Genomic DNA, 20,202 nt, shown 5'->3' on the forward strand with positions numbered 1-20,202 from the left:
TGATAGGAGGAGTTGTCTAGTGGTTATATGATAGGAGGAGTTGTCTAGTGGTTATATGATAGGAGTTAGGAGTTGTCTAGGAATTGTTTAAGGGTAGTCCAGGGGCCACGGATGTTTCTGGACAGGGTCGTGTTCGGGAAGGTGGTTGCCAGGTCTGACAGGGATTATTGTTATGACAGGAAGCAATTGGGTCATTCCCTCACACAGGCCTCACACACTCACCTCTGACCTATGACCTTTAGGAGGTGAGAATGGTCGCGTTCCCCTGCTCAGACGTTGCATGCATCAACCAATGGTTGCGTGTCGTGTCATCGACTGTTTCCTCGACCGACAGATTGATTTAACATATCCTTGGGTTATCTTATACGATAAATACCTATCCAGACGTTGTAAAACCTGGAGTGCGTCGGCAACGCCTGGGCAGAGGAACGCGCCCAATACCTCCAAAAACTACAATCAATCATTTCATAACTCAGATCTCTCTTTGTGAAAGTATTTGAAACTATTTCTTGTTGAATGGTTTTTCAAGGGGTGATTGGGGACATTTCTCCTACAGGCCTAGCAACACACTCATCCTGACCCTGAAAGTTTACAATAAATCACCACTTTGTATCATATTGGATTTGTCTTTACGACAAACCATAAATATATTTTTTAGCTTAATAACTATTTACACACTTATTTTGTTTGTTTTTTAAAAGGGTTTAAAATGTTTTTCCCATCTACATATAAGGAATAATTGCTTCTTGTACTGATCCGCTTGCATTTTGTTTTTCAAACAGTCTGTGAATTGAAATGTTATTACTGGTCGTTTGTTGGCCAGAGTGGCCAGACTGTATTTCACTTGGGTAAACAGCCAATCCCTCCAAAAACATCAACAACAATGTTGACCAAGACCCTCTGTTGACAAATCTGCATGGCAACCATAGAATGTAAGATTCTAAAAGAAGTCAGTTAAATAGAAGGTAATCTCCTGAATGATCGAAGGGGGTTTGTTTTCTGAGGTATTTTGACTTTAAAACTTGTTTGAGATCCATGATGAAAATGTATCAACTGTTAGCTTCATATTTTAGGCTGTTAACTTGATTATTTCTGTATGTACTGTAGCCAACTGCTGCCATGACAACGAAGAAACACATGAGAGTCTATCTATCAGTCTCTTATTACCAGGCTGATTACTGCTGCACTATCTATCAGTATCTGTAGTCTCCTATTACCAGGCTGATTACTGCTGCACTATCTATCAGTATCTGTAGCCTCTTAATACCAGGCTGATTACTGCTGCACTATATATCAGTATCTGTAGCCTCTTATTACCAGGCTGATCACTGCTGCACTATCTATCAGTATCTGTAGCCTCTTATTACCAGGCTGATTACTGCTGCACTATCTATCAGTATCTGTAGCCTCTTATTACCAGGCTGATCACTGCTGCACTATCTATCAGTATCTGTAGCCTCTTATTACCAGGCTGATTACTGCTGCACTATCTATCAGTATCTGTAGCCTCTTATTACCAGGCTGATTACTGCTGCACTATATATCAGTATCTGTAGCCTCTTATTACCAGGCTGATTACTGCTGCACTATCAGTATCTGTAGCCTCTTATTACCAGGCTGATTACTGCTGCACTATCAGTATCTGTAGTCTCTTATTACCAGGCTGACTACTGCTGCACTATCTATCAGTATCTGTAGTCTCTTATTACCAGGCTGATTACTGCTACACTATCAGTATCTGTAGCCTCTTATTACCAGGCTGATTACTGCTGCACTATCTATCAGTATCTGTAGCCTCTTATTACCAGGCTGATTACTGCTGCACTATCTATCAGTATCTGTAGCCTCTTATTACCAGGCTGATTACTGCTGCACTATCAGTATCTGTAGTCTCTTATTACCAGGCTGACTACTGCTGCACTATCTATCAGTATCTGTAGTCTCTTATTACCAGGCTGATTACTGCTACACTATCAGTATCTGTAGCCTCTTATTACCAGGCTGATTACTGCTACACTATCAGTATCTGTAGCCTCTTATTACCAGGCTGATTACTGCTACACTATCAGTATCAGTATCTGTAAGCTCTTATTACCAGGCTGATTACTGCTGCACTATCAGTATCTGTGTAGAGAGCCATGCATGTAGCCTGGTGAGATCAGGCTGGATGGCGAGGCTACAAGCAGACTGGACCACCAGACTGTTATTTTTGGTAAAGGTAGTGTTTTTATTTTATCGTTGTCATGGTATTCTACCCACCACACATACCATCTCTAATTCTACCCACCACACATACCATCTCTAATTCTACCCACCACACATACCATCTCTAATTCTACCCACCACACATACCATCTCTAATTCTACCCACCACACATACCATCTCTAATTCTACCCACCACACATACCATCTCTAATTCTACCCACCACACATACCATCTCTAATTCTACCCACCTCACATACCATCTCTAATTCTACCCACCTCACATACCATCTCTAATTCTACCCACCACACATACCATCTCTAAATCTACCCACCACACATACCATCTCTAATTCTACCCACCACACATACCATCTTGAAAAAACCTGCTCTAGTTTCCTGGTTTATACAGTAGATCTGCCATCTGGGAGAAGAGCCAAACCTGTGGTATGGTTTACAATCTGATGCTTCTTCCATCTGATAAAGCTCATCCATAGAAATACCAGTATCTCTATGATCTCATCAGTCATCTATCAGTCCCTCCTCCTCAGTCTGCTGATGTAACAGGGATCACCAGTCAGTCCCTCCTCCTCAGTCTGCTGATGTAACAGGGATCACCTGTCAGTCCCTCCTCCTCAGCCTGCTGATGTAACAGAGACCACCTGTCAGTCCCTCCTCCTCAGTCTGCTGATGTAACAGAGATCACCTGTCAGTCCCTCCTCCTCAGTCTGCTGATGTAACAGGGATCACCTGTCAGTCCCTCCTCCTCAGTCTGCTGATGTAACAGGGATCACCTGTCAGTCCCTCCTCCTCAGTCTGTTGATGTAACAGGGATCACCTGTCAGTCCCCCCTCCTCAGTCTGCTGATGTAACAGGGATCACCTGTCCCTCCTCCTCAGCCTGCTGATGTAACAGGGATCACCTGTCAGTCCCTCCTCCTCAGTCTGCTGATGTAACAGAGATCACCTGTCAGTCCCTCCTCCTCAGTCTGCTGATGTAACAGAGATCACCTGTCAGTCCCTCCTCCTCAGTCTGTTGATGTAACAGGGATCACCTGTCAGTCCCTCCTCCTCAGTCTGCTGATGTAACAGGGATCACCTGTCAGTCCCTCCTCCTCAGTCTGTTGATGTAACAGGGATCACCTGTCAGTCCCTCCTCCTCAGTCTGCTGATGTAACAGGGATCACCTGTCAGTCCCTCCTCCTCAGTCTGTTGATGTAACAGGGATCACCAGTCAGTCCCTCCTCCTCAGTCTGTTGATGTAACAGGGATCACCAGTCAGTCCCTCCTCCTCAGTCTGCTGATGTAACAAGGATGATATGATGGCCTTTGGCTTTGCTCCAGTTCCTCCTCGACGACAAAACCGTCTGTATAGGTGTTTAACATATCAGTTGAGTTAACCACATCATATGATATATGGGGCGGCAGGTAGCCTAGTGGTCGGAGCGTTGGATTAGTAACCAGAAGGTTGCAAGATCGAATCCCTGAGCTGAGAAGGTAAAAATCTGTCATTCTGCCCCTGAACAAGGCATTTAACCCACTGTTACTAGGCCATCAATGAAAATAAGAATTTGTTCTTAACTGACTTGCCTAGTTAAGTAAAATAAAAATATATATACAGTGGCCATTTTAGCATGTACAGTGGGGCAAAAAAGTATTTAGTCAGCCACCAATTGTGCAAGTTCTCCCACTTAAAAAGATGAGAGAGGCCTGCAATGTTCATCATAGGTACACTTCAACTACGACAGACAAAATGAGAAAAAAAAATCCAGAAAATCACATTGTAGGATTTTTAATGAATTTATTTGCAAATTATGGTGGAAAACTTTTGTTATTGACCAAATACTTATTTTCCACCATAATTTGCAAATAAATTCATTAAAAATCCTACAATTTGATTTTCTCGATTTTTTTCTTCTAATTTTGTCTGTCATAGCTGAAGTGTATCTATGATGAAAATTACAGGCCTCTCTCATCACTTTAAGTGGGAGAACTTGCACAATTGGTGGCTGACTAAATACTTTTTTGCCCCACTGTAAATCTTGGTGGGGACAACTCCCCCCAATTTTTTTTTAGATGTATGCCAGCAAAGCCACTACACAACACAGCACTAAACAGTACATGAATTGTACGATAATGGCGACAAACTGTGCCCACAAACTGTTAGGGCCGACGTAAAGCTGTCCCAACAGCAGAGCTTTCTTTCCAGCACCATGGAGTGAATCCTTACCACCGCTACACCTGGCTATCAGCGGAGCCTTGTTTTCAGCACCATGGAGTGAATCCTTACCACCGCTACACCTGGCTGTCAGCGGAGCCTTGTCTGGCAGCGAAACAATTCAATCAGCCTCGTTTAATAAAAAAACCTATCTGATATGGCTGACCATATCTCCCTGGAATATCACATCGTTTATGCAGCAGGATATAAGACATTTTTGGACTCACCATGTTGTACAGGTGTACATTTTTGTACTCACCTGGTCCTACATCGGCAAATTTTGTCATCAAACGACTGGTAAAAAAACAATTCCGAGTTGGGCTCACATTCTTGAAGTCTACTCTTACTAAAGGCGGGTGACGTAGTGTCCCCATGAGTGACAGAACACTGAGCCAATCACGGTGCAATGCTGAACCAATCACAGTGCAATGCTCCTACTTTCTGCTGGCCTGCCCCACCACCACAGACAGCACTAGGCTGAAACACCTGCATTTTAGAGCTGCCTGTTTGTATGCGGCTTCATTAACTCAATGCTATATATATATATATTTATCTTTTTTTATACATTGTTTGCAAACTGATATGTGACACATATTAATGCCAAAATAACATGCAAAACAGGCAAGACCCCCCAAATACTGTATACTTTTTAATTTTTTTTATTGCAAAAAATATAGGGCTCTGTTGCTAGGTGACAATGTTGTGAGGTTTATGGATCTAACAGTGGAATAAAACAGTGAGAGACGGTATCGTTGAATGATTTCCAAAGTGACCCTTAGCTCCTCCTGTAGATCTGAAGGGGTTCTGGACATGTGGAAGCAATATGGCAGCGATACACCCAGTTTATCAGAAGACAAGAACCATGTGGTTTACCCACCAATCCACTCCCCTCATATCTACACAACTGCCCAGTGGGGAGCAAAGAGGGTTGTCAAATCCATCTCTCTCAGGCTTAACTACGGATCTGTGACAGAGGTGGGACAGGGACAGGTCTGGAATTTTAGCCTGGCTGTAGGTCCCAAATTACACCCTATTCCCTAGAGTGGACTACTGTTGACCAGAGGAACAAGTCTAGAGGGCCAAACAAAGTCTTCTGTTAACATGTCACCTGTCATCCTGAAGTAATGGATCTGTGACAGAGGTGGGACAAATCACACCCTATTCCCTAGAGTGGACTACTGTTGACCAGAGGAACAAATCTAGAGGGCCAAACAAAGTCTTCTGTTAACATGTCAACCGTCATTCTGAAGTAATGGAGTTGATAGGGAGAGGATTCTACAGCTTTAAGGCCTGTAACCAGGTCTGGCTCTGATTGAGAATCAGAGTGTTGAGTAAGGAGGGTACAAATATTGACCAAATATAGTGTAACACTGCCCCTCGTTGGTGATACAGGACATTACACATTAAAAAGCAGGAGGCATTGCAGGAACATTGAAGATGAGTACAGCAAATATGATTTGACAAAGATGACCCTTAGACTCTACTCACTTGTGGAGATCTGAGAGGATTTGACATCTGCAACCAATCTGGTAGTAGCTCACTGCTTCCATCACGTGGACTGGGAGATGTTTCGTATTCGTCAGACAACAACATTGACGAATACGCTGATTCGGTGTGCGAGTTCATTAGACGTGCGTTGAAGATGTCGTTCGTGGATTGATGATTAAAACATTCCTAACCAGAAACCGTGGATTGATGGCAGCATTCGTGTGAAACTGAAGGCACGAACCACTGCTTTTAATCAGGGCAAGGTGTCTGGTAACTGACTGAATACAAACAGTGCAGCTATTCCCTCCGCAAGGCTATAGCACTCCTGCCCTCTGATAGGCTAGGTGGAAGTTTCACCATATTGCATATATTAGGCAAATCATTTCCGATCTCTAGTGCATAGGGCCCTCAAACTCAACTCCGGACCTCGAAGCCAGTTCCACTGCATTTCTTCATCGTTTCCCTCTAATAAGGGCCTGATTTAGGCCTGGGAAACCAGTCATTGTTCCCCTCTAATAAGGGCCTGATTTAGGCCTGGGAAACCAGTCATTGTTCCCCTCTAATAAGGGACTGATTTAGACCTGGGAAACCAGTCATTGTTCCCCTCTAATCAGACTGATTTAGACCTGGGAAACCAGTCATTGTTCCCCTCTAATCAGACTGATTTAGACCTGGGAAACCAGTCATTGTTCCCCTCTAATCAGACTGAGAACCAGTCATTGTTCCCCTCTAATCAGACTAGCCACTTTAACTATCACTCATTCTCTTATGTACATATTCCACAGTAGTTTTTTTTTGGAATTGTTAGTTAGATTACTTGCTCTGCATTGTGGTTTACATACTTATCTCGTTGGTGATGTACATTACACATTAAAAAGCAGGAATGCAGGAACATTGAGATGAGATTTAGACCTGGGAAACCAGTCATTGTTCCCTCTAATCAGACTGATTTAGACCTGGGAAACCAGTCATTGTTCCCCTCTAATCAGGGACTGATTTAGACCTGGGAAACCAGTCATTGTTCCCCTCTAATCAGACTGATTTAGACCTGAGAAACCAGTCATTGTTCCCCTATAATAATTTAGGAAACCAGGACTGATTTAGACCTGGAAACCAGTCAAACCAGTCATTGTTCCCCTCTAACCAGAGGCTGATTTAGACCTGGGAAACCAGTCATTGTTCCACTCTAATCAGACTGATTTAGACCTGAGACACCAGTCATTGTTCCCCTCTAATCAGGAACTGATTTAGACCTGGGAAACCAGTCATTGTTCTGATTTAGACCTGGGAAACCAGTCATTGTTCCCCTCTAATCAGACTGATTTAGACCTGGGAAACCAGTCATTGTTCCCCTCTAATCAGACTGATTTAGACCTGGGAAACCAGTCATTGTTCCCCTCTAATCAGACTGATTTAGACCTGGGACACCAGTACTTGTATTTATTATGGATATTTTATGATCACCACTTTATTTTAAGAACATTTAATGTCACAATAATAGTAGAGAGAATGATTTATTTCAGCTTTTATTTCTTTCATCACATTCTCAGGGTCAGAAGTTTACATACACTCAATTAGTATTTGGTAGCATTGCCTTGTTTAACTTGGGTCAAACATTTTGGGTAGCCTTCCACAAGCTTCCCACAATAAGTTGGGTGAATTTTGGCCCATTCCTCCTGACAGAGCTGGTGTAACTGAGTTAGGTTTGTAGGCCTCCTTGCTCGCACACGCTTTTTCAGTTCTGCCCACAAAATGTCTATAGGGTTGAGGTCAGGGTTTTGTGATGGCCACTCCAATACCTTGACTTTGTTTTCCTTAAGCCATTTTGCCACAACTTTGGAAGTATGCTTGGGGTCATTGTCCATTTGGAAGACCCATTTGCGACCAAACTTTAACTTCCTGACTGATGTCTTGAGATATTGCTTCAATATATCCACATCATTTTCCTGCCTCATGATGGCATCTATTTTGTGAAGTGCACCAGTCCCTCCTGCAGCAAAGCACCCCCACAACATGATGCTGCCATCCCTGTGCGTCACGGTTGGGATGGTGTTCTTCGGCTTGCAAGCATCCCCCGTTTTCCTCCAAACATAATGATGGCCATTATGGCCAAACAGTTATATTTTTGTTTCATCAGACCAGAGGACATTTCTCCAAAAAGTACGATCTTTGTCCCCATGTGCAGTTGCAAACCGTAGCCTGGCTTTTTAATGGTGGTTTTGGAGCAGTGGCTTCTTCCTTGCTGAGCGGCCTTTCAGGTTATATTGATATAGGACTTGTTTTACTGTGGATATAGATACTTTTGTACCTGTTTCCTCCAGCATCTTCACAAAGCCCTTTGCTGTTGTTCTGGGATTGATTTGCACTTTTCACACCAAAGTACATTAATCTCTAGGAGACAGAACGTCTCCTTCCTGAGCAGTATGATGGCTGCATGGTCCCATGGTGTTTATACTTGTGTACTATTGTTTGTACAGATGAACGTGGTATCTTCAGGTATTTGGAAATTGCTCCCAAGGATGAACCAAACTTATGGAGGTCTTGGCTGATTTCTTTAGATTTTCCCATGATGTCAAGCAAAAAGGCACTGAGTTTAAAGGTAGGCTTTGAAATAAATCCACAGGTACACCTCCAATTGACTCAAATTATGTATCAGAAGCTTCTAAAGCCATGACATCATTTTCCGGAATTTTCCAAGCTGTTTAAAGGCACAGTCAACTTAATGTATGTAAACTTCTGACCCACTGGAATTGTGATACAGTGAATTATAAGTGAAATAATCTGTCTGTAAACAATTGTTGGAAAAATGACTTGTGTCATGCACAAAGTAGATGTCCTAACCGACTTGCCAAAACTATAGTTTGTTAACAAGAAATTTGTGGAGTGGTTGAAAAATGAGTTTTAATGACTCCAACCTAAGTGTATGTAAACCTCCGACTTCAACTGTGTATATATCTCACACAAGACAATCACAATATAATAAGCAACAGGCACCAAAAAGGCAGACCACATGCTATCCCAGCATTTCCCTCTCTGTCACCTACTTTAATCTCAACATTCACTTTTGAGACATGCTACTATTTAGCTATTTGTTCAGTGAGATCTTGAAACTACCTATGGAGGTTATAAGGTTTCAAATTCTTTGGAAAATCATTCCAAATGGCAGCCGAATATAAAAATGTTTCTTTCCCAAAACCACTTTTAAATCTATAAGGAACCGTGTCAGTTTCACTCCTTCTAGTTGAATAGTTGTGGTTATCCCTTACTAAGTTAAAGTAGTTATATAAGTATCTGGGGACCATATTGTGGACAATCTTATGTACAAGACACAATTTTATCTAAGCAACTCTCTCCTCCACCTCTCGCCGTCTAATGCTTTCAAAGTTGTGAATAGTCAAGATGCGTAATGCTGGAAGTTTAAGAATATTCCTGACTAATTTGTTCTGAGATGTCTGCAATCTATTTTTTCATATCTTGGGGGCACTGTTGTACCAGGAAGAGCATGCATAGTCGAAGGGCCACTGAACAGGAGCCGCTGCCAATGTATTCTGCCCATTGTAATTCTTATCCAGATGTTTGGAGGTTCTAGCCAGGAACCTAATTTTATGGTTCACTTTGGCGATAACGTTTTGTGCCGTGCTCTCCCCTGTCAGATGGTTATCTGGCACACACCCAAGATACTTAACAGAGTCTTTTGCTGTGACCACTACGTCACCGACTACCACCTTTTAAAATCTGGGGATTTCTTCAGTTTCACTTTGGACCCGAACAAGATGGACTCTCTTTTTCCAAGGTGAAGTAACAAGCTTATTGTCATAAAGCCATTTACTGACATCCAGAAGTTCAGCACTGAGGGCTTTCTCAACCACATCTTTGTCTTTCTCAACCACATCTTTGTCTTTCTCAACCACATCTTTGTCTTTCTCAACCACATCTTTGTCTTTCTCAACCACATCTTGGTCTTTCTCAACCACATCTTGGTCTTTCTCAACCACATCTTGGTCTTTCTCAACCACATCTTTGTTGGAAACCAACAGTGCATCTGCATGTAGGAAAAGGTCAAACGTAGAGGCAGATTTCAGATAATTTATATACAATAGAAATAAAAGTGGACCCAGCACAATCCCTTGGGGTACCCTGCAGTTCAAGTTTCTGGGTTTAGACAGGGTCCCATCCACATCCACCATCTGTTTTTCTTCCTTGCAGGTAAGAGCAGACCCATTTTACTGCTAAGTTGTTAAAGCCCATGGCTCTTAGTTTGATTAACAGAATCTCATGACCCACTGTATCCAACGTCTTTTGGAGATCTAACATAACCATACCACAAAATTTCCCTCCGTTTACTTCCTTCCTTATGTGCTCAGTCAGATTTAGTAGGCAGATGTCAGTGAAATGGGATTTCCTGAAGCCAGATTGGAGCTCATAGAATAGGTTATGTAAGAACATTTTACTGTCAATCTGCTTGAACATAATCCTTTCCATGACCTTCAATCAAGCACACAGGATTGAGACAGGCCGATAGTTTCCATGATCTAAATTATTCCATTTTTTAAATATATATAAAATGAATGACCCTTGCAAGTTTTAGTTCACTGGGAAAACACCCTAGTTCAATAGACAGATTCACAATGTTAGTTACACACGGGGTGATAATTACCACAGCATCCCTTAGAAATCTGTCAGGAATGTTGTCAAGGCCAGTCACTTTGGAATGGTCCAAGCTCTTTCAGCCTGTCTAGCACACTCTAGCACCCTCAGCAACACCTCCGCCATTGGCATTTCTATCTTTTCTATACGTGTTCTAGCCTTGTATTGCTACCACTTTATCGTCAAAAGAGTTTCTGTTAAGGGATTTTTAAAAAATCAATAATGACTAATTATGTATACATTTCAATCAGGACTGACTAATCAGAATACTATTATGTTACTGTATAGATGTATGAATTTTCTTTTAATCCTAGTACTGAATATAATGTGTGTAATTATAATCAAGAATTAGAACAAAGACTGTCTGTTCCTTGGTAGAAACGAATGAACTTATCTTCAGACTGGCTAGAATGCTTATCTACACAGGGAGTTCTTGGCCTAGTCATAAATTATCTAAACTAGTGAAGGATGATGTAGGAAGGCTTGAGAACTATACTGCCATTGTACCAGAGTGGAGGAGAGACGGGACAGTTTGAAACCTAATGACGTCATTTTCAGTTTATAACCTGTTGTAAATTGTATCATGGTCAGTACTCTTGAGAATAAACGCTAGTGCTTGATTTTGAGACTGGTCTCCTTCCATTTTATGCAAATAAGTTTCTTACAAATCCTTAGAAATGGGCTGAGTGTATTAATTGAATTGGGTAATAAACATATAGGAATTTAATTCCTCTAACAGTTTCAGAGATAGAATATGAATGTCTTCTGTTACTGACTAGCAAATTATTGGATTTCATTAACCTTGTTTCTTAAAACTACATATATTACCGTGGGTTATTTTGAGCACTTTTCTTCTGGAAAGCTTACTTGGTTTCATTGCTTTACTGGGAAGCTTAGCAGCAGTAGATGTGCTCGTGTTCTTTATGCTAGTGAAGGGTGAGCTGCTCACAGTGGACTTCCTCCTAGGGCACACCGGCTCAGTGCTAACAGTATAAATCTGGTTCATAGGCACATGATTACTGCATACAATAGCTGTAGGTTCAGTAGAGGCATTCAGGGCAGTTAAAGGGACATACATTAGGTTACTTATATTGTGTCTGACAGCCCTGGTGTAATGTACAATTACTCAAGCATTATGACAACTCTGCGTTACAATGGTAGGGATTAGCTGTGGTAGGGAATAACCAGTCATTGTTTCCCTTTAATAAGGGACTGATTTAGACCTGAGACACCAGTCATTGTTCCCCTCTAATCAGAGGCCGATTTAGACCTGAGACACCAGTCACTGTTCCCCTCTAACCAGAGGCCGATTTAGACCTGAGACACCAGTCACTGTTCCCCTCTAATCAGAGGCCGATTTAGACCTGAGACACCAGTCACTGTTCCCCTCTAACCAGAGGCCGATTTAGACCTGAGACACCAGTCATTGTTCCCCTCTAACCAGAGGCCGATTTAGACCTGAGACACCAGTCATTGTTCCCCTCTAACCAGAGGCCGATTTAGACCTGAGACACCAGTCATTGTTCCCCTCTAACCAGAGGACCCTGTTCCCCTCTAATCAGAGGCCGATTTAGACCTGAGACACCAGTCATTGTTCCCCTCTAACCAGAGACCTGATTTAGACCTGAGACACCAGTCATTGTTCCCTCTAACCAGAGGCCGATTTAGACCTGAGACACCAGTCAGAGGCCGATTTAGACCTGAGACACCAGTCATTGTTCCCCTCTAACCAGAGGCCGATTTAGACCTGAGACACCAGTCATTGTTCCCCTCTAACCAGAGACCTGTCACTGACCACCAGTCATTGTTTTAACCAGAGGCCGATTTAGACCTGAGACACCAGTCATTGTTCCCCTCTAACCAGAGGCCGATTTAGACCTGAGACACCAGTCATTGTTCCCCTCTAACCAGAGGCCGATTTAGACCTGAGACACCAGTCATTGTTCCCCTCTAACCAGAGGCCGATTTAGACCTGAGACACCAGTCATTGTTCCCCTCTAACCAGAGGCCGATTTAGACCTGAGACACCAGTCATTGTTCCCCTCTAACCAGAGGCCGATTTAGACCTGAGACACCAGTCATTGTTCCCCTCTAACCAGAGGCCGATTTAGACCTGAGACACCAGTCATTGTTCCCCTCTAACCAGAGACTGATTTAGACCTGAGACACCAGTCATTGTTCCCCTCTAACCAGAGGCCGATTTAGACCTGAGACACCAGGTGGTTGTAATTAATGATGAGGTAGAACAGAAAACCAGCAGGTTCCGGACCTCTTAGGGTCAGAGTTGAATACACCTGATGTAAGGCCTAGTGGTCCATCTGAGACTGAGTTTGTGACTATTTACTAACCATTAATTAATACATGATTAGGTAAGTCATTTGACCAAACTAACTTTAACAGGAAGTATGATGCCGTAAATACATGTTGAACCAAACCAGTATGTTTATTAAAACACATATGAACTTTACATATGAACTTTACATTTGAACTTTATATATGAACTTTAGCTGCATTGCACAACACAGACGTGATGCCAGACGTGAGCTTATTTATTTTCATTATCCTGACATTCATTCATCCACACAATGTATTTTATAAAATGTATTTACACAAACTGCTATTAGAGCCTTTATATAGTCACTTCGTGAGCCCAGAGTGTAATCTAGATCATTTAATGTACATAGATTATTTCATGAACATAATGATCTGTAGATGAATGAATCCCTTTAAAATGAGCTGCTGACTGATTGGTAAAAATAAAACAGATTTTTTAAATATTTTTATATTTTTAATCAAAAAGTCATAGATTCATTACCATCAGTAAAACCTTCTACGAAGCAGAGAGTACGTGGCAGGTTGTATCTCTATCCGTACTGCCGTCAGGTCATTGTGCTGTTCAGATCTCTGTAGCGTCCCAAATGGCATTCTATTCCCTATATAGTGATATTCCCCCCCACCACCACTGGGCCCTGGTCCAAAGTAGTGCACTACCATTTGGAAACACAGACCTTTTGTGTATCAAGAAAACACTGATTGTCAAGAAGAGAAAAAGAGATGACCCGTCTGTAAAATAAGCAGCAGAAGGTTAATATAGTAAGACAGATCAGATCAGGAAGTGGATTGCATAGTGAACCCTTTAATTAAGGAGAAGATATTCAAATATTAAAAACGACCACCAACTGAAAAGAAGACGTGCAGAAAAAAATCAAAAAGTTATTAAGGCAAAATGTTTCAACATTCATAACATGGCACATTTAAGAAGTCCAATAGTGACTGGATTTCCAGCTCTTTCTGGTCATTGTGTCTGTTTAAAACACACTGGTATTAATACAGGATAAGCATTTTTAGAAGCCTGATAAGACATTATAAAAGGCTCATGCTAATAACACCTTATCATGTGTTTTAACCTGGATGCTGTCAGTAAAGTGGAACCAAAAACAGCTGAAGTATTAAATGACTCATTGTAATGTGCATTTCTCTAAGTTCTTGCTTAACCAAACAACACAAGCCTTTCCTAGTATGACAGAACCAATCATTCATTACAGGACTAAAGTGAAACTAGGTGGTGGAGTAGAAATGTGTAAAACAAACACACCACGAAAACCTCATGCATTGCAGTGGGTCACCCAATCACTGATGTCTAATGTTCTTAGTGAGAGCAGCCATTCACCCAATCACTGATGTCTAATGTTCATAGTGAGAGCAGCCATTCACCCAATCACTGATGTCTAATGTTCTTAGTGAGAGCAGCCATTCACCCAATCACTGATGTCTAAGGTTCTTAGTGAGAGCAGCCATTCACCCAATCACTGATGTCTAAGGTTCTTAGTGAGAGCAGCCATTCACCCAATCACTGATGTCTAAGGTTCTTAGTGAGAGCAGCCATTCACCCAATCACTGATGTCTAATGTTCTTAGTGAGAGCAGCCATTCACCCAATCACTGATGTCTAAGGTTCTTAGTGAGAGCAGCCATTCACCCAATCACTGATGCCTAATGTTCATAGTGAGAGCAGCCATTCACCCAATCACTGATGTCTAATGTTCTTAGTGAGAGCAGCCATTCACCCAATCACTGATGCCTATCTTAGTGAGAGCAGCCATTCACCCAATCACTGATGTCTAATGTTCATAGTGAGAGCAGCCATTCACCCAATCACTGATGTCTAATGTTCTTAGTGAGAGCAGCCATTCACCCAATCACTGATGTCTAATGTTCTTAGTGAGAGCAGCCATTCACCCAATCACTGATGTCTAATGTTCATAGTGAGAGCAGCCATTCACCCAATCACTGATGTCTAAGGTTCTTAGTGAGAGCAGCCATTCACCCAATCACTGATGTCTAAGGTTCTTAGTGAGAGCAGCCATTCACCCAATCACTGATGTCTAATGTTCTTAGTGAGAGCAGCCATTCACCCAATCACTGATGTCTAATGTTCTTAGTGAGAGCAGCCATTCACCCAATCACTGATGTCTATGTTCTTAGTGAGAGCAGCCATTCACCCAATCACTGATGCCTAATGTTCTTAGTGAGAGCAGCCATTCACCCAATCACTGATGCTCTATCTTAGTGAGAGCAGCCATTCACCCAATCACTGATGTCTAAGGTTCTTAGTGAGACAGCCATTCACCCAATCACTGATCATCTGAGCAGCCATTCACCCAATCACTGATGTTCTTAGTGAGAGCAGCCATTCACCCAATCACTGATGTCTAATGTTCATAGTGAGAGCAGCCATTCACCCAATCACTGATGTCTAATGTTCTTAGTGAGAGCAGCCATTCACCCAATCACTGATGCCTAATGTTCATAGTGAGAGCAGCCCATCACCCAATCACTGATGCCTATCTTAGTGAGAGCAGCCATTCACCCAATCACTGACTAATGTTCATAGTGAGAGCAGCCATTCACCCAATCACTGATGCCTATCTTAGTGAGAGCAGCCATTCACCCAATCACTGATGTCTAATGTTCATAGTGAGAGCAGCCATTCACCAATCACTGATGTCTATCTTAGTGAGAGCAGCCATTCACCCAATCACTGATGTCTAATGTTCTTAGTGAGAGCAGCCATTCACCCAATCACTGATGTCTATCTTATGAGAGCAGCCATTCACCCAATCACATGTCTAATGTTCATAGTGAGAGCAGCCATTCACCCAATCACTGATTCTATCTTAGTGAGAGCAGCCATTCACCCAATCACTGATGTCTAATGTTCACCCAATCACTGATGTCTATCTTAGTGAGAGCAGCCATTCACCCAATCACTGATGTCTAATGTTCATAGTGAGAGCAGCCATTCACCCAATCACTGATGCCTAATGTTCATAGTGAGAGCAGCCATTCACCCAATCACTGATGCCTATCTTAGTGAGAGCAGCCATTCACCCAATCACTGATGCTATCTTAGTGAGAGCAGCCATTCACCCAATCACTGATGCCTATCTTAGTGAGAGCAGCCATTCACCCAATCACTGATGCCTATCTTAGTGAGAGCAGCCATTCACCCAATCACTGATGCCTATCTTAGTGAGAGCAGCCATTCACCCAATCACTGATGCCTATCTTAGTGAGAGCAGCCATTCACCCAATCACTGATGCCTAATGTTCATAGTGAGAGCAGCCATTCACCCAATCACTGATGCCTATCTTAGTGAGAGCAGCCATTCACCCAATCACTGATGCCTATCTTAGTGAGAGCAGCCATTCACCCAATCACTGATGCCTATCTTAGTGAGAGCAGCCATTCACCCAATCACTGATGCCTATCTTAGTGAGAGCAGTGATGCCATCTTAGTGAGAGCAGCCATTCACCCAATCACTGATGCCTAATGTTCATAGTGAGAGCAGCCCATCACCCAATCACTGATGCCTATCTTAGTGAGAGCAGCCATTCACCCAATCACTGATGCCTAATGTTCATAGTGAGAGCTTAACCAATGATATATCAGTCCTGAAAAAAAAGAACCCTGGATCGTTAGCCAGCACTACATTCAAGAAACTATGTAAGTGTATTATGCATTTTGTTGCTTTACACATTTAAGCACATTATAAAAAGAGACAGAATCCTAGCTTGTCAAAGTGACTGTTGTTTACCAAAAACAAACCTAATGATTTGAGGCTTGACATTATGGTAAACAACAACACTGCATATCGAAGAGAGGTGAACATGAACATAGAGATGGTACTGCTATTCTTTTATTAATAAATCTTACAATGAACCTAGGCTACTTTGTCTGACCAGGAAGTGATGTCATAAGACCACAGTTGACCCTGGTACACTGAGCTACAGATGATTCTGTTACTAAATACTGCCATAGATTGTTTCTCTCGTGCCATCAATAGTTCTTCTACTTTAAATTCACAGCTAGCTACCGAAATAAAACCACTTTCTCCTTCTTAAATACAAGTAGATCGGGTCTGATGGCAAATAGAAAGGGTTGATCATTCTTAATGCGTTTATGTTTCAGGATGGTACAGTATAGTGACGTCTTAACACACTATCCATTTTCTGACATTTTAACTAGAAAACAAACCGATGCAAACAGTTTTCATTTTTAAAGTGCCTTAGTCAGCCTAAATCCATACACAGATCTACATTAAATATATATATGTTAACATATCCATATATTATAGAATTGACGGTAGTGTGGAACATGCCACTTCTGAAAGACTAGGGACTATAGTGGATATACGACATCCACATTCGGCTATTGGTAACAGGTGGGTGTCGTCATAGGCCTCAATGCCGGTGCTAAAGAAACAGACTCATCACGGTCATTACACATTATAAATCTTAGAAAACTATGCAAACCACCCCATTTATATCACCATGAGCAGATTCCCTGGACCAAAAAGCTCTTTCAACGGAGATTCTCCCTTCAGCTTGCTTTCTAGTCCAAGACGAGGCAAAATGCATGTCTGGGAGAGGGGCCTGATGGGTAATGGTTTGTTGTGTCATTACAGAGTAAAGGTAGTTGTTACAGGCGCAACCTTTAGGTCTACATACTGAGTCATATCCTTTATGTGGTAATTATAACCATGATATTCAGGCCTACAGACAGTGGAACCATCCAGTCAAGTGTTACCTCATTAACTAGCTAGTAGCTACCTACTTTGTCTTCAAGGGACGGTTTCCCGAACAAAGAATAATCTTGGACTTTCAAAAATGGAGATTATCCATTGATTTAGACTTTTTAGTCCAGGATTTGTTGTCCGGGAAACTCGCCCTGAGTGTACAGGGAAAAGACACATCATCGACAACAATTAGTCCTGCATAAACATTAACATTATTTACAACCCTGTTTGCTTGGTTAAACTAAGGCCAACTTCACACAACTACCACAATGTATAGTGAGTGATCTCTAGTCAACGGCACAGTGGAACCAGGCTGGTATCTGTGTCACATGTCCAAACAGCTCTGGATTAGTTGGACGTGGTTTGCATCATGTGGCCCAGAGGTTTCAACAGTCACTTGTTAATGATTCACACTCCTGTCCCGAATGATATGCTGTCTGTCTCCTTCAGGCCTGTCCCGAATGATATGCTGTCTCTCTCCCCTTCAGGCCTGTCCCGAATGATATGCTGTCTGTCTCCTTCAGGCCTTTTCCGAATGATATGCTGCCTGTCTCCTTCAGGCCTGTCCCGAATGATATGCTGTCTGTCCCGAATGATCAGGCCTGCGAAATGATATGCTCTGTCTCTCAGGCCTGTCCCGAAATGATATGCTGCCTGTCTCCTTCAGGCCCAGAAATGATATGCTGTCTGTCTCAGGCCTTCAGGCCTGTCTCCCCAGAATGATATGCCTGTCTCCTTCAGGCCTGTCCCGAATGATATGCTGCCTGTCTCCTTCAGGCCTGTCCCGAATGATATGCTGTCTGTCTCCTTCAGGCCTGTCCCGAATGATATGCTGTCTGTCTCCTTCAGGCCTGTCCCGAATGATATGCTGTCTGTCTCCTTCAGGCCTGTCCCGAATGATATGCTGTCTGTCTCCTTCAGGCCTGTCCCGAATGATATGCTGTCTGTCTCCTTCAGGCCTGTCCCGAATGATATGCTGCCTGTCTCTTTCAGGCCTGTCTTCAACTTCACCACATCTCATCCTGGGATAGAGAAAGACAGACAGATCTAGACAGGTCCAGAACGGTCTCTCCCCACACAGCTTCACACATGGGTAGGTAATACCATCAATACACAAAGAAAACACAGACCACAGGAGACAGTGAGAAACCAGAAGGGGACAGCAGGGCACAGTCCCCTAATCATGGAGCAGGGGGCTGTTATGTTATCAGGGTCCATCTGATGTCTCAACATCAACTAGACAGATGAGACAGGAGACCAATGACAAGATGTGTGTATCTAACAGAGTAACTAATGTCCCTCTCTTTTCTCCAAGCAGTTCTATTGGAGGCCATCAGAGGGAAGCAGTGTCCAATAGGAAAGAGACGTGGGTGGTGGCTGGCAGAGCTTGACTGAGTCTTTCCTGGAGTTAGAAGCCCAGAGAAAGTTTCCCATAGAGTTAGAAGCCCAGAGAGAGAGTTTCCCATAGAGTTAGAAGCCCAGAGAGAGAGTTTCCTATAGAGTTAGAAGCCCAGAGAGAGTTTCCTATAGAGTTAGAAGCCCAGAGAGAGAGTTTCCCATAGAGTTAGAAGCCCAGAGAGAGAGTTTCCTATAGAGTTAGAAGCCCAGAGAGAGAGTTTCCTATAGAGTTAGAAGCCCAGAGAGAAGCCCAGAGAGAGAGTTTCCTATAGAGTTAGAAGCCCAGAGAGAGAGTTTCCTATAGAGTTAGAAGCCCAGAGAGAGAGTTTCCTATAGAGTTAGAAGCCCAGAGAGAAGCCCAGAGAGAGAGTTTCCCATAGAGTTAGAAGCCCAGAGAGAGAGTTTCCCATAGAGTTAGAAGCCCAGAGAGAGTTTCCCACAGAGTTCCATAAAGGCACTTCTATCTCTATGGTGTCTTTAGAGTCTGCCTTGGGTCTACTCTGCTCAGCCACGCCCCCTGCCACGTGATAGCCTGCCTCTTCAGTAATCTGCTTCCTCCATGACTTCCATGACAACGGTCCTGGGCCCGGTCAGGATGAGGTTACTGACTGTCCTGTAGTCCAGAGACAGCACGTTTAGCCCGTTGACCGAGACCACAAACTGACACACCTAGAGGAGGGAGAAGAACAGAGGAGTTAGCCATGTCTACACATGCATTTCTCTATGGGAGAAACAAGAGAGAAAGGGAGAGGAGAGTTAGCTCTCGATGGGAGAAACAAGAGAGAAAGGGAGAGGAGAGTTAGCTCTCGATGGGAGAAACAAGAGAGAAAGGGAGAGGAGAGTTAGCTCTCGATGGGAGAAACAAGAGAGAAAGGGAGAGGAGAGTTAGCTCTCGATGGGAGAAACAAGAGAGAAAGGGAGAGGAGAGTTAGCTCTCGATGGGAGAAACAAGAGAAAGGGAGAGGAGAGTTAGCTCTCGATGGGAGAAACAAGAGAAAGGGAGAGGAGAGTTAGCTCTCGATGGGAGAAACAAGAGAGAAAGGGAGAGGAGAGTTAGCTCTCTATGGGAGAAACAAGAGAGAAAGGGAGAGGAGAGTTAGCTCTCGATGGGAGAAACAAGAGAAAGGGAGAGGAGAGTTAGCTCTCGATGGGAGAAACAAGAGAAAGGG

At 42.8% G+C, this 20,202-nt stretch overlaps 1 pseudogene; it reads right to left on the bottom strand.

Moving 5' to 3' along the window:
• Positions 1 to 18,412: 18,412 nt before the first annotated feature.
• LOC112238467 overlaps positions 18,413 to 20,202 on the bottom strand; it is a 37,722-nt pseudogene continuing 35,932 nt past the window's right edge.

This window comes from Oncorhynchus tshawytscha, unplaced genomic scaffold (assembly GCF_018296145.1).
Source record: "Oncorhynchus tshawytscha isolate Ot180627B unplaced genomic scaffold, Otsh_v2.0 Un_contig_9903_pilon_pilon, whole genome shotgun sequence".
NCBI lineage: Eukaryota > Metazoa > Chordata > Actinopteri > Salmoniformes > Salmonidae > Oncorhynchus > Oncorhynchus tshawytscha.